Source organism: Onychomys torridus, chromosome 5 (assembly GCF_903995425.1).
Source record: "Onychomys torridus chromosome 5, mOncTor1.1, whole genome shotgun sequence".
NCBI lineage: Eukaryota > Metazoa > Chordata > Mammalia > Rodentia > Cricetidae > Onychomys > Onychomys torridus.
This window is the reverse complement of record NC_050447.1, coordinates 93,396,388-93,409,381: the sequence shown is the minus strand read 5'-3', so window position 1 is coordinate 93,409,381 and position 12,994 is coordinate 93,396,388.

Genomic DNA, 12,994 nt, shown 5'->3' with positions numbered 1-12,994 from the left:
TATGTATTGAGTTTGGAGCATTTTTACCCTTCACATGTTTTCCATCCCCTCTTCCACAGAAACCCTCTTTCTTCCCAACCACCCCCCCCAATTTGATGTCTTTTTCTCTTCTGGACCATATGCCCTCTGTGAGGAGTGGGGCCTCATCAGCCCCTCCACCATGCATGATAGCCACAGCTGCAGTGAATTCATGAGTATGATACCCAGAAGACACGGTTTCAAAGCATTCCTCCCCAAACTCTGGCTCTCACATTATTTCCACTCTTTCTCCCATTGTGTTCCATGAGCCTTGCAGGGAATGATACAGAGATTTCATTCCTGGAACTGAGCACCCCATGGTCAGCCATTCACCACACTTTGACCTGTGGTAAGTCTCTGTATTAACTACCACCAACTATAAAAGAAAGCTTCTGTGACCAGAGGTGAGAGGTGCACTAACTTATTCTTATAGCAAGAAGTGAATATAGGCTTATGGGGAAGAAGTGATATAGTTGGAGGAGAGGTGGAGAAAGAAAAGAAATGGAAAGGAAGGTAAGGAGGGAAGAGTGGGAGAGGAAAAAAACCAAGAAGCTATTACCTCATTCCAGGCAACCAAGGGTGAGACATCTCATAGAGTAACTCAGGTCCGTACCTCCTCTAAACAATGTTCAGTCACCAGCGTGGGGTTGGTATTCGATGATTTAATTCTTTATAGAAAGAGAAGCTCTGTAATTTACTAGCACTGTCTATGAATAAGTACCTATCTGCCTAATGCCTTCATCCAGTTTCACTTAGGAACAGAGCACACATGAGTAATGGTGAAGAGTGGAATGTGGCTATGAAAGGGAGAAGGAGCTGACCTGTGGGACAGCACAATCACAAGTAACTCTGTCCCCAACCCAGGGCAACGTGTTTGTTATACCTGGTTTACATCCACATACTGGAAGCTTGAACATACTAAAACTTGACCTTCAAAACAGACATCTTTAGTCTATCTGCTCTATTATATGCCTCCTTAGACCAGATTAGGTAGAATTTAGGTGATGATGGTGAGAGTGATATTTTCCATTTTTCTACAGTTATGAATTGTTCTATTCATCTGAAACACTTTTCTGTCTAACCAGATAACATTTAAGGACATTTTAAGTTTTTTTATTCCCTCTTGGAATGTACTTTAAAAATATTTGTATTAGTTCTTTGAGAATTTCATACAACATACTTTAATCAGCTTCACACTCCTTCCCCCGACTTCTCCTAGATCTACTCCCTTTCCTTCCCACCCAATTTCGTGTCTTCCTCACCCCCACCAAGACTGCCCAAATATTCTTGGATGTGTGGCTTTCCACTGAAGTGTGATTAACTTATCAGTTTTTCAAATCCTAAATTCTTTGATCCCCATGAACTTCCTTGAATAAATTCCTGCTTAGAAATAAAATTTTCCTACAGAACCTGCAGGACATGGCCTCAGATGTGTAGTGGACACTGCCTTAGTCAACATAGCTATTCAAGAATGGATGCAGAACTTGACTTTGTGTATAAAAACAAGTCTACAACATTCTCTGGAATCAGCTGTCACTCTGCATGATAGGCATGTTGATCTCCTATAAACTTTAGCAGTGGGTCTCTTCAATCCATCCCCATGATATCCCTCCTTTGTGAACAAAACAAGAGAAAGCATGCAATCCACACTAGGCAAGAAGAACAAACTAAACCTAACAAGTGGCCAGTCACATTGCAGCTTTCAACAATGATTGTATCCCATTATTTCGTGAATATATACTATAATTAAGATGGTGGAGCAGAGAAGGCTGCAAGCAATAAGAGAATCATATATTATTATAATCAAGATACACTTGGTGTCCTCTTATGAAAGTCAGAGAGGAGCATTTACTCAAGATGACAGTTGCCACTCAGCTTCAGACCCCCACAAGGCAAGACTTCCATATGTTCTGGGTGGTTTTAAAGAAAAATAGATAATGCATATATTATGGAGGCTCAGAACTATCAACAGATTCAAACTGTTTCAAAGTCCTGTTTTTGTAAGTATGAGAGTGGGGTGTCCCTGCCTACTGGCTGTGCGTAGCCAAACGCCATCATGTACTGCATTTGAACTAAAAATGAAGGTTTTCATAACAGCTAGTGTCTAAAAGGCGAGTTGGAACTAGAATGCACTCAGTCCCTAGTACTAGGCTGAGCATTGAAATATAATTCTTCACCATGAGATCTAGTGTGTATCTTCTTAAAAACACACAATAAAATGATCTAGGCATCGTGGTATACTCTTATAATTCTAGCACTCAGAAGGGTGAGACAAAAGGATCATGAGTTCAATATCATTGCCATGATTCTGTCTCAAAGCCAGGACAATAGCATTTATACAAATGCAAACTATGTGTGTGTGTGTGTGTGTTTGTGTATGTGTGATCACGTTGTGTTTTAGAAATTCTAGACAAAGAAAAAGAATGATTAATTGGTTAAGTAAGATACCAGAGTCTAGTTATAGGCTATTTCAGTGATTCCCACAAGGTGTAATGAGAGCAAACTAAAGGAAATAAAAACAAAATCAAAGCAATAAATATGTAAACTCCCTGAGGAGCCCTTATTGAGGTCATTAATGCTGGTTCACATTTTTTCATGCTCCTCCCTCTCTGGGAGCTAACTGTACATCCTGGTGCTGGCAGGACAATGAATGATGAAAGAAAGTGCTGGGTTTACTGAAAAGCCAGGGCATTTAATTTCCACTCTCAAAGGTTCTCTTTCCTCTTGGCATCATCCTGGCAATGTCAGGACAGTGAACGTTTTACCCAAGTGTCTGTGATGAGCTTAGACCCCTGTCTCCTCTGGTGTAAAGGAACAAGCTTGTTAGGCTCCAGTCCTAAAAGTTTAAGAAGTACATCCTAAAGAAGATTATTACTACAATGTATCATAACACACCCAAAGAAGATTGTTACTACAGTGTGTCATAACACACCCAAAGAAAATTATTACTACAGTGTGTCATAACACACCCAAAGAAGAATGTTACTACAGTGAATCTAACCCATCCAAAGAAGGGCTGTTACTACAGTGTATCTTTAACCCACCCAAAGAAGAATGTTACTACAGTGAATCTAACCCATCCAAGGAAGATTGTTACTACAGTGTATCTTTAACCCACCCAAAGAAGAATTGCTACTATAATGAATCCTAAGCTATCCAAAAAAATGTTGTTACTACAGTGAATCTAGCCCATTCAAAGAAGATTTTTACTACAGTGTATAATACACCCAAAAATCTTTGGACAAGATTCATTGCTACAGTGTGTCTTAACCCATCCAGAGAAAGATTGTTACTATAGTGTATTCTAATCCTTCCCAAGAGGGATCACTACTAAAGTGCAACCTAACATGTTTCGTCTGGTACTATTTATTGTCTTTACCTCTTTTTTTTTTCCCAATGGTGCATCAAAGACAAAGTAAATATACTACTATTTTACTTCTTGTATTCAAGATAAGCCCGCTTGTCAAAAATCTGTGAGATGTGAGTTCACTCTACAGCATCTATTGCTTTTTTATGAATTTTCCTAAGATTCTTTTCCTGATGACCTTTTTCTCCGAGGTAATTTTATTGTTAGTGTATTTCACTAAAACTATGAGTTTCCATCTCTTTAACTTACTATATGTGAAAAACCTTAAAATGAATTATTTGAACTGAATATAGCAGTACAAAATAAGAAAATTATAAATTCAGTATATTCATTAGCTCACTAAAGAATTAAAATGCAGAAGATATGGGAAGAGAAAATAAGAATAAGACGATAACACGTATGACATAATATGAGTAACTTTTACTATTTTATTTAACCAGCATTTTGCCATTTACAGTTGTGGTGATATTTTGTTTGTGCTCTAACAAGTAAAGCTTGCCTGGAGATCAGAGGGCCAAGCTAGCCACTAGGTAACCATAGAGGCCAGGCAGTGGTGGCACACACCTTTAATCCCAGCATTTGGGAGGAGGAAACAGGAAGTGATATATCTGGGCAGAGAGAGGAAGTGATAAGGCAGAGTAGAGACAGGAGCTTGTTGGCCCTTTCAGGCTGAGGAGTTGGTGAGGTAAGGAGTGGCTGTGCCTTGCTTCTTTCTCTCTCTGATCATTTAGCATTTACCCACTGGGCAAATGGCTCTAGGTTTTTATTATTAAGATCAGTTGGGATTTGCGCTACACATAGTCATTTTATAATAAGTTTCTTTTTAAAAATCTAGACAAGTTTGACAAGGGAGCATTCTTATATATAACTTCAGGGAAGTATCAATGTTTATTGTGAAGGCCATGCAGAGTTTTGGTGCACATAGTCAGGTCTTAGATTTTTTTTTCACCTGTAAGAGGAAGTATGTCCTGCCTTTTCTTTGAACAACAACAATAACAAGAGTAGGAATCCAATGAAGTCAGATCTGTAAAGCTTTTGGCAAACCTAAATTTGTTGTAAACGAACAAAATTGAATTGCCTATTTAAGGAGTTTCAGTTCAGACTAGACAAGAAACACTCCTGGAGAATTAAAAAGAGAACATATTCAGATTCTTGGGAAGAAATCTTAAACAGTACACTCGAGCTTCTAGAGCCTTCTAAAGGAATCAGTCATCACTTCTCTGTCACTTAACTTTTTTTTTAATCTGAACTGACAGATCACTGGAGAATAACTGTAGGGAATAAGCCCCACACTGGCAGAGGGGATGGATTAAATCAACCATGAAAATAAGCACTGGCCCATGTGTCTATAGCCTAAAAGAAATGTGAGTGAACAGAGTGCTGTGTTTAAACCAGGCGCAGCAGCCATTGAATTGCTTGTAATATTTTCTCTTGCAAATCTCCATTTGAAATGAAAAGTGAATGCTGATGCTTTGAAAGTCAGGGTTCAGTTTGCCCTGCCTTCTACATTTAAAGAATCATGCTACTGTTTGATTAGCATAGAAACAGAACTTTTCTTCCTTTTGCTTTTATCCTTAATCTCATTTTAGCAAACGTGGATTCTCTTGTATCTTAATGAAAAGTAAAATTTTCCCTAGAAAATTCATGTTTAATAGGCATTAGCTGGAATTTTAAAAAATTTAACAGTTAGCAAGAGGTAACTTGGCTTCCTAAGAAAAGACCATCAGAAGATCATTTTCAAAATGATCAGCTTGTGTTACATGAACTTCTCATTTCACACAAACATGATCTCTATACTAAACTCATATCATGTCAAGAGAAACACAACATCGACACAGCAATGCCTGGAGAATCTCAGACTTCTCAATCAATTGGAGAATGAGCAGTCAGTCATCCTCAGGGACACTCCCTCCCTGTAAGATTTTTCACCAAGCCTCTGAAAACTGCAAGAGAAGGATCTCAGAAACTGTGGATTAAAATTCTCGGGTGGGTAAACTTGACCTCATCTTTACAGCAAATGGATTTCAAATCAAGAACCAACTTTCCACATATAATCCCCGCAGGGTTATGCAAACATTGGTCAAGCAAATCAACGAACACAAAGGATCTGTCCATGGGAGCTCAATTTCTAATGCCTGTTAAAATCCTTAGGGTTCTGATGTGACATTCCATTAACACCAGAAGGGGACTTAAAAAATTTGATGGAGACCAACAGAAGTTTGTAAAAACTTCTTCCCTTTCATAAGGAATATCTTACATTTATTAATAGAACTTCATTTCCTTGTGTTATGTAGCTGGAAGATTTCCTGTGTCCTGGCCTGCCTGATGTCGGAACAAATCTCTACCACTTGCTTCCCCCAAGTAAACACACAGAGGCTTATATTAATTATAAATGCATGGCCATGGCTCAAGCCTTTTGCTAGCTAGCTCTTCTATCTTAAATAAGCCCATGACTATTAATCTGTGCATCACCACATGTTCCGTGGCTTTACCTACATCCCATTATATATTGCTCCTTGAGCAGCTCACTGGCATCTTTCCCAGCCTTCTTCACATCTTTCTCTTTGATTTTCCCACCTGCCTCTAAGCTGCCTTGCCATAGGTCAAAAGGCTTTATTTATCAACCAATCAGGGCAACACATATCCACAGCATATAGAAAGCCATTCCCCTATCAGTGTTACTTAAAGGCTTATGGTGAAGAAGTTACACATACCAGGTTCCTCCCAACTACAACTATGTAGCTCTGCCACTGTCTCAGAGCCCAGGGAGGGATTGACAAGACCACAGCTGGTCCTGTTTGCTTGTGGAGACTGACAGCCTACCTTTGCACCCTCAGCCCCTTTTGGTTTCTCTGCCTTTTTCTCTATCAGAGTATGAAAAACACTTTGCATTCAAGGAAGCTGCATTTATTAAGAAATGCATATGCATTTACTTACTTATAAGCTAATTTTTGTCAATCAAAGGTATTTATAGTATTTGAGGATTTTATTTAGTATGAACTGACCAATGTTACCACACTGACTAAGCCAGATATGTGACTTAAACCATGGAGGCTTAGCAAAGGAAAACTTAACATTTACACTAGATTTGCACTTAGTTTGTGTTGGGAAAAGCACATCACTTAAAGATAAGCTTAACTAGCAAACTGGGCCTTAGTTTGCCCTTGCTTTTGACAGCTTGGCAAAAGAATTCTTTATGGAAGTTGAGTTCCCTCAGAACTTTGAAGGCATTGCTTCTCTGCTTCTACCCAGAGAGTTGCATTGATGGACGGCAGCTACATGGGAATGATGCCAAAAATTTCTGTCTCTTGGTAGGTGGCCATTTTTCTTTGCAAAATCCTTTCAGATTTTAAAATATATTTCTCTTCAGTGTTCTTCAATCCCATGAAGAAATTATTCAGGGTAGATCTTGTTTCTTTAATGTTGGTTGGCACTTGGTAAGAATGAAAGTGGAAATCCTAAGGACTGGGGAGAGTGGGAAAAAGCTCCACAGTGCAGTGATATTGACAGGCTTGTTTAGGTAAGTGAGGGGAATGAATTTCTCTTTGGGGTGCTCACAAACACATTAAAAATCTTGATTCTTTTCTGGATGACTTTTACAATTTCTTTAGAGGAGAGTCTTTCCATTATTTTTCTGATATTTTAGGCCTAACTTTGATCTATTCTGCCAGACAAGGTAGTGAGGAGGTCAACTGTTCTCTAAAGAGACCTCAGCAAATGCCTAAGTTCAGTTGTTCTGCACCCTTAGCATCTCTGCTGCCATAGGACAGGTGCTGCTTCTCCTTCTGCTTTGCTCAGAGCTCAGCTGTCCTGTGTGTGTCTGTGTGTGTGTGTGTGTGTCTGTGTGTGTGTGTGTGTGTGTCTGTGTCTGTGTCTGTGTGTCTGTATGTGTGTGTGTGTGTGTGTCTGTGTGTGTGTGTGTGTGTGAGAGAGAGAGACCTTCCCTACTTGGTGATGAATCTGGTATGTCTCATAATCCATACTTGTTAAGTGTACTCCAACAAGCATGTGCCCTGAAAATCTCAATACAGGCAGGAGAGATTAGTGAATTGACATACAATAAAATAATAATCACAAAAGCACTGGAGAATGCCCACACATTTCTTTTCTTACAGAGCAAGTGGCATGAATGAAATATTCTTGAAGATCCTAGGGAGATGGCTAAGGAAGAGGTTCCAGTCAAAGGTCAAGGGAAAAGCAAGCCCCACACACTTGTACCATCAGTCAAGAGGCAATGTCTCTGTCTCCTGGCCCCCTGGGAAAGTTCTTTAGAATGCAGATTATGTGCCACTCTGGAATGTCCTTTCTAACAAGCTCCCCTGGTAATTCTAGCCCCCAGCCTGAAATGGGTTGCTGGAGATGGCGGAAGCCATGAAGCTGAGACAGGGTTGGCTGGTTTAGACTATTGGTGGAAATTTGCACAGATGTTTTCAGGGAAGAATTTTTCTGTTTACCCTAGACATCTCAAGTAATATGTTGATCTCTACTTAAATGCAAAGAAAAAATAAAAGGGTGAGGGCCTATGCAGTCATAGTTTGGAATTAACTCCAGGTGGAGAGGGGTAGGCACCCATTATCTCTGAAGCAGCATTGATTTCTCTTGTTTCTGACTGCTGCCAGAAGTAAAGCATATTTCCCAGCAAGTTCTCACCTTCTGTGAATTTTCAAAATCCTGTCCCTAACCATCTATATTTTCCATCTAATAGAAAAATCTTTGTCTACTGATGCAGGCTGGACTTGTCCTCAGTGAGAGCACCAGAAATGACTTCCTTGCACTCTTGGTTTGTCATCATTTGATGTTATTGTCTAAGGTGTATGTGAATAGATGTTTAATTTACCAAGTCAAATTCTTCCTGTTAACTCACACTAGATCCCATATTCTCTTCTTTCAGACATCTTGTACCATCAATGTGAGTACACTGAGGCCCTTTCCCTTCTCCTCCACTGGCACCCCTTATCTGCCCCCTCCTATTTCCCCTCTTCTTTATAAAAACCCAAGGTTCATACTTAAATTAGAAATTCTTATTCTCAAAATAAACACTTAATTTCCCATCAGCAGACTTGTAAAAGATGGTTTTCCTATAGCAGGACCAATATTATATGTGAAAAAATCTACCTCAAGAAGCAAATGACATCATTAAACAAATATTCTTTAAAAAAATTTTTATTTATTTTACATCCTGACTGAAGCTTCCTCTCCTTCTTCTCCTCCCAGCCACTCCCCCCATTCCTCCTTTTTTTCCCATCCCCTCAATCCACTCCTCCTCTGTTTCTGTTTAGGAAAGGGTAAGTCTCCCGTAAATATCAACAAAACGTGGCATATCAAGTTGCGGTAAGACTAAGCACCTGCCCATGTATTAAAGCTGGGTATAGCTGCTATGTCTAAGTATTTGTACTCTAATCTCAGGAACATGACCATGGAGGGCATTTATATACAAATGAGTGCTCGCTTTTATGAAAACCCTTACTGAAGAATAGTTTGCCCCATCAATGAATGCAGTTTTGTTGTGTTCCCAAGCATTGGAAAGTTGACACTCTACTATAGAGTCTCTTGGAGCATTGGCAAGTGGTGTATACCTGAAAAAGTTATGGAACCATTCTGAACCTGTACTGTGGAGCACAGCAAAGCATTGAAAGCATTTTCCCACTCCATTGTCTTGAAAGCTACTTCATAATATTTAATGGCAGCATTTTCTAAATTACAAGACACTATTACTTTTAGCCCACAGTATTTTCCACCTGTGTACACAGCATCTAGGACCTCCCAGAATTTCTAAAAGCCGCTGTTGTGGTAAGTTACATGACTTAGAAATGACCCTGTTATCAGAGCCAAAGAATACCTTCCCCCAAATGGTAGACCCACTGACTCAAAATTGAGTATAGGTCCAGCTCAACCTGGACTATTGGAGGACTTCTAGCAGTTAGATAAAGCCAGCATTCTTCAGGAATTCATGAAGCTGGTTCCTGTCTGCCAAAAGGAGCCGTTTCCCTTACCTCTGGCAAAAAGGAAAAAAAAAAAAAAAAGACATATGGCTCTCCAATTAACATATATCTGTGTCACTTATCAGCATATCAAGGTCCATGCTAGCCCCCAGGATCCCTCAGACCCTACACAGGAGTACTTGCTGTATATTTCAAAATCCACACTAATATCCTAGCCCTTCTCATCTCCTCTACCTAAACTCCCTCCAGCTCACAGGCTTCCCCTTCCTCAGCTACTCTCTTATAACCCAGTCTTTCTCACTAGGCTCTCTCTATTCTCTATTTCCTATAGGTCTCTCTCTCTCTCTCACAGATACCCCTGGCCATTTCCAATCTGCTGTCCATGGTCAGTCTACTTCTTTCTCTCTCTTCTCTGGACTCTTCCAGATACCTCTGGGTGTTCTTTCTCTCTCATTTACAACAAAACCTTCCCATACCATGGAACGGTCCTGCTGGCAGTGTCTTTACTGCACACTCCTCGCATACATACATCTTCATATCAGAAACACTTAAAGGCACCTGTGTGTGTCCTAATTAGTTTTCTGTTATTGTGATAAACATAATGGCCAAAAGAACTTGGGGAGGAAGGGGGCTATCATGAAGGGAAGTTAGGATAAGAATTCAAGGCAGGAACCTAGCAGGAACTGAAGCAGAGGTCATGGAGGAATGTGGTTTACTGGCTTGCTCCTCATGGATTATTCAGACTGCTTTATTATACTCCCAGGAAATCACTTACCTAGGGAGGCACTCACTCCCCTAGTGGTCTGGGCCCTCCCACATCAATCATTAAACAAGAAAATGCTTACACACACACACACACACACACACACACACACACACACATACATGCCTACAGGCAATCTGATGGAGGCATTGTCTCAATTGAGGTTCTTCTCTGAAGGTTACTCTAACTTAAGTCAGTTTGACAAAAGCTAACCAGAACACTGTGATACCTCTGTGCCTGGCAGGGGCTATGCCTCTCCAATGGGAGCAGTGTGTTCCTCCCTAAGCAGCTGACCTTTCAGTGATCTCCCTAAGTTCACCCCTGAGACACAAAGTCAGGGAAACAAAAAGCAAATACTCCTGAGCTCAGCCCTTGCCTGGTGAGAACACTGACCCCTCCAGACAGCCACGCCATGAGAGGGAGTGAGGAGGCAGGCTATGTAGGCTGAGCCTCGGTGTGTGAACACAGAACTAAAGACATCCTCTTCTAATTACAGTAAAGGACATGAAATTAGCCATTTCACTTTAAGCATATAACTCAGCAGCATTAAGCACCTTAACCTCTATGTAGATCTAGAACTTTTTTGTTGTCTCCAACAGAAACTTTATAGCCTTTTCCAGTTGCTCTCCATTCCTCCCACCCCAGACACCAGAGCCCACCCCTCTGTTTCCTGTTGGGATGTATTTAGCCCTCCTGCCCATTTCTTATTAGTGGATTCATATACTCGTTCCTGGGATGGCTCATTTCAGGTACCATATTTTCAAGGTTGCTCATATTTATTTTCCTGACTCTATTTCTCTCCCTTCTAGAAGATGGGGTAAAGGTGGGTTTGAAGAACCATTACTCACCATGTTCTTGGTGGGATACTTGGCCACTTTTAAGAAGGCCCACCTGCTTCCTTCCTCCTCAGCTTAGGTTCTCTCTCTCTCTCTCTCTCTCTCTCTCTCTCTCTCTCTCTCTCTTCTCTCTCTCTCTCTCTCTCTGTGTGTGTGTGTGTGTATGTTTGTGTGTACATTTCTTTCTTTTTAAAAGAAAAGTACTAATAAGAGAACAAATAAATAAATTTCTCAGATCATAAGCTGATAATTCATTGAATATATTAGCATAGCACAGTGGCTCCTGTTTGTTCTATCAGTGCACATGTGCTTTTCTAGCCACAAATAATATCACCATCACTTCTGGACAAACCTCTAAGACTGCTTGTCCCCTGAGAATAAGACAAGGCTGGCCTTGCTTGGCATTGTCTCCTCCATTAAACAATAATAGCACTGAGTAAGGACTCAGTAAATATTTGTTGAGTAAGTGAATTCATGTAATGATGCAAAAATAGAGAAATAATAAGTTAGCAGGTGTGCTATAGCAGGGCTCCTGCCCAGCAGTCCTCTAACAATACACAGAGGGCTGAGAAATGACCCTCCACGGCCTCTGATTTGAGCACTGTTCTTAGCAGACCAGAGTAACTAATAACAAGCAAGAGCTTGGTATCCAACATGCAGGTCCAACTATAGCACGATGCTTTTGTTTGTTTTTGCCTGCTTGTTTGAGAGAGAGGGAGAGAAAAAGAGAGAGAGATGTGGTGCTGAAACTCAAATCTATCTCCCCCTCAACCAGTAGCCAGGGAATTTAAGCTGAGAGATAAGGAGAAACAGAAAGCTGGTTGATTACAGCCAGAGCTGAGTGGAGTAGTCAGAAACAGGTGCGTGGAACCAGACAGAACTTGTGAATAGCTTGTGTCTTTGTCAGGCTTCTCTAGAGGCACAGGATCCATGGGATAAACTTACATTTTTTAATGAATTCTTTAGATTGCTTTATACAATGTAGTTTGGGTAATCCAGCAGTTCTGTCTTTGCCCCGAGAGCCAGTAGGTGTTCAGCTACAAGGCTGGATGCTCTGGAGCCCTAGATTACTGGAGAGCCACTGATCTTCAGTTGATGTTGGAAATCTGAAGAAGCTCGTTTTTGATGTCAGTGAGGGATGGTGGGGGCAGCAGAGGCAGCAGCAACGGAAGTATAGACAAACTTGGGGACCAGGTAGATAAGCTCACCAGTAGGACTCAAAGACAAGCAGGCAAAAAACCTTCTCCCTGGGATCTCCCTACAAGCCTGCATTCAGGGCAGATATGAGAAGGATCAATAACGTAACCAGGAAATCCCCTCAGAGGCTAATCAATGGAAAGAATCCTCCACAAGTGTTCTGCGAGGCTTATCCTAGATCCTGTCTAGTTGACAATATTAATCTTCCAAACTTTGTGGTTGGTTTCATTTCTCTTGTCCATCCTGCATCTGTTGACAGTACCCTTTGCTTCTCATTGAGGACACTTTGTTCTCCATATTCACATTTTTTTTATTTGGGTATCTTAGTTCTATGAGGCTCTTACAGTCAGGTCCTGCACCAAGGTTCTGTGCCTGTATCCTGAAAACATCTGGAAAGACATGTAGGAGCAGGGCAGTTGCTGTTTAAGGGCTTCATCTCACAAGAAACTCAGGCCCTTCACTAGGGGGCATGTCTAATCGACAGCCCAGGATAGCCCAACACAAAATCATAACCTCACTTTTCTGTGTGTGATTTCTTCTATTTTACCTTCCCCTTCTCCTCTTTCTCCTTCTTATTCTATAACTGGATGAGCGATTCTAAAATGTGAATTTTGTAGATGATGTTCCCCAATGTCAAAAAGTTTGACACACCTGGGATTTTTCTGATTTATCTTCAACAGTTCCAAGGTCATGGCTTTCCCCCTCTATGATACAACTCTTCCTGGGCACTCCAGAAACCAAAATTAATTAGTTAATTCCATGTCTGTTAATATCAACATGTCCGTGATGAAGAATTTGACAGCTCATGGGAGATATCCAGCCTCACCCAGGAACTTGGCTTTAGAAGATAGTCTTGGAAGAGGTGTGGATG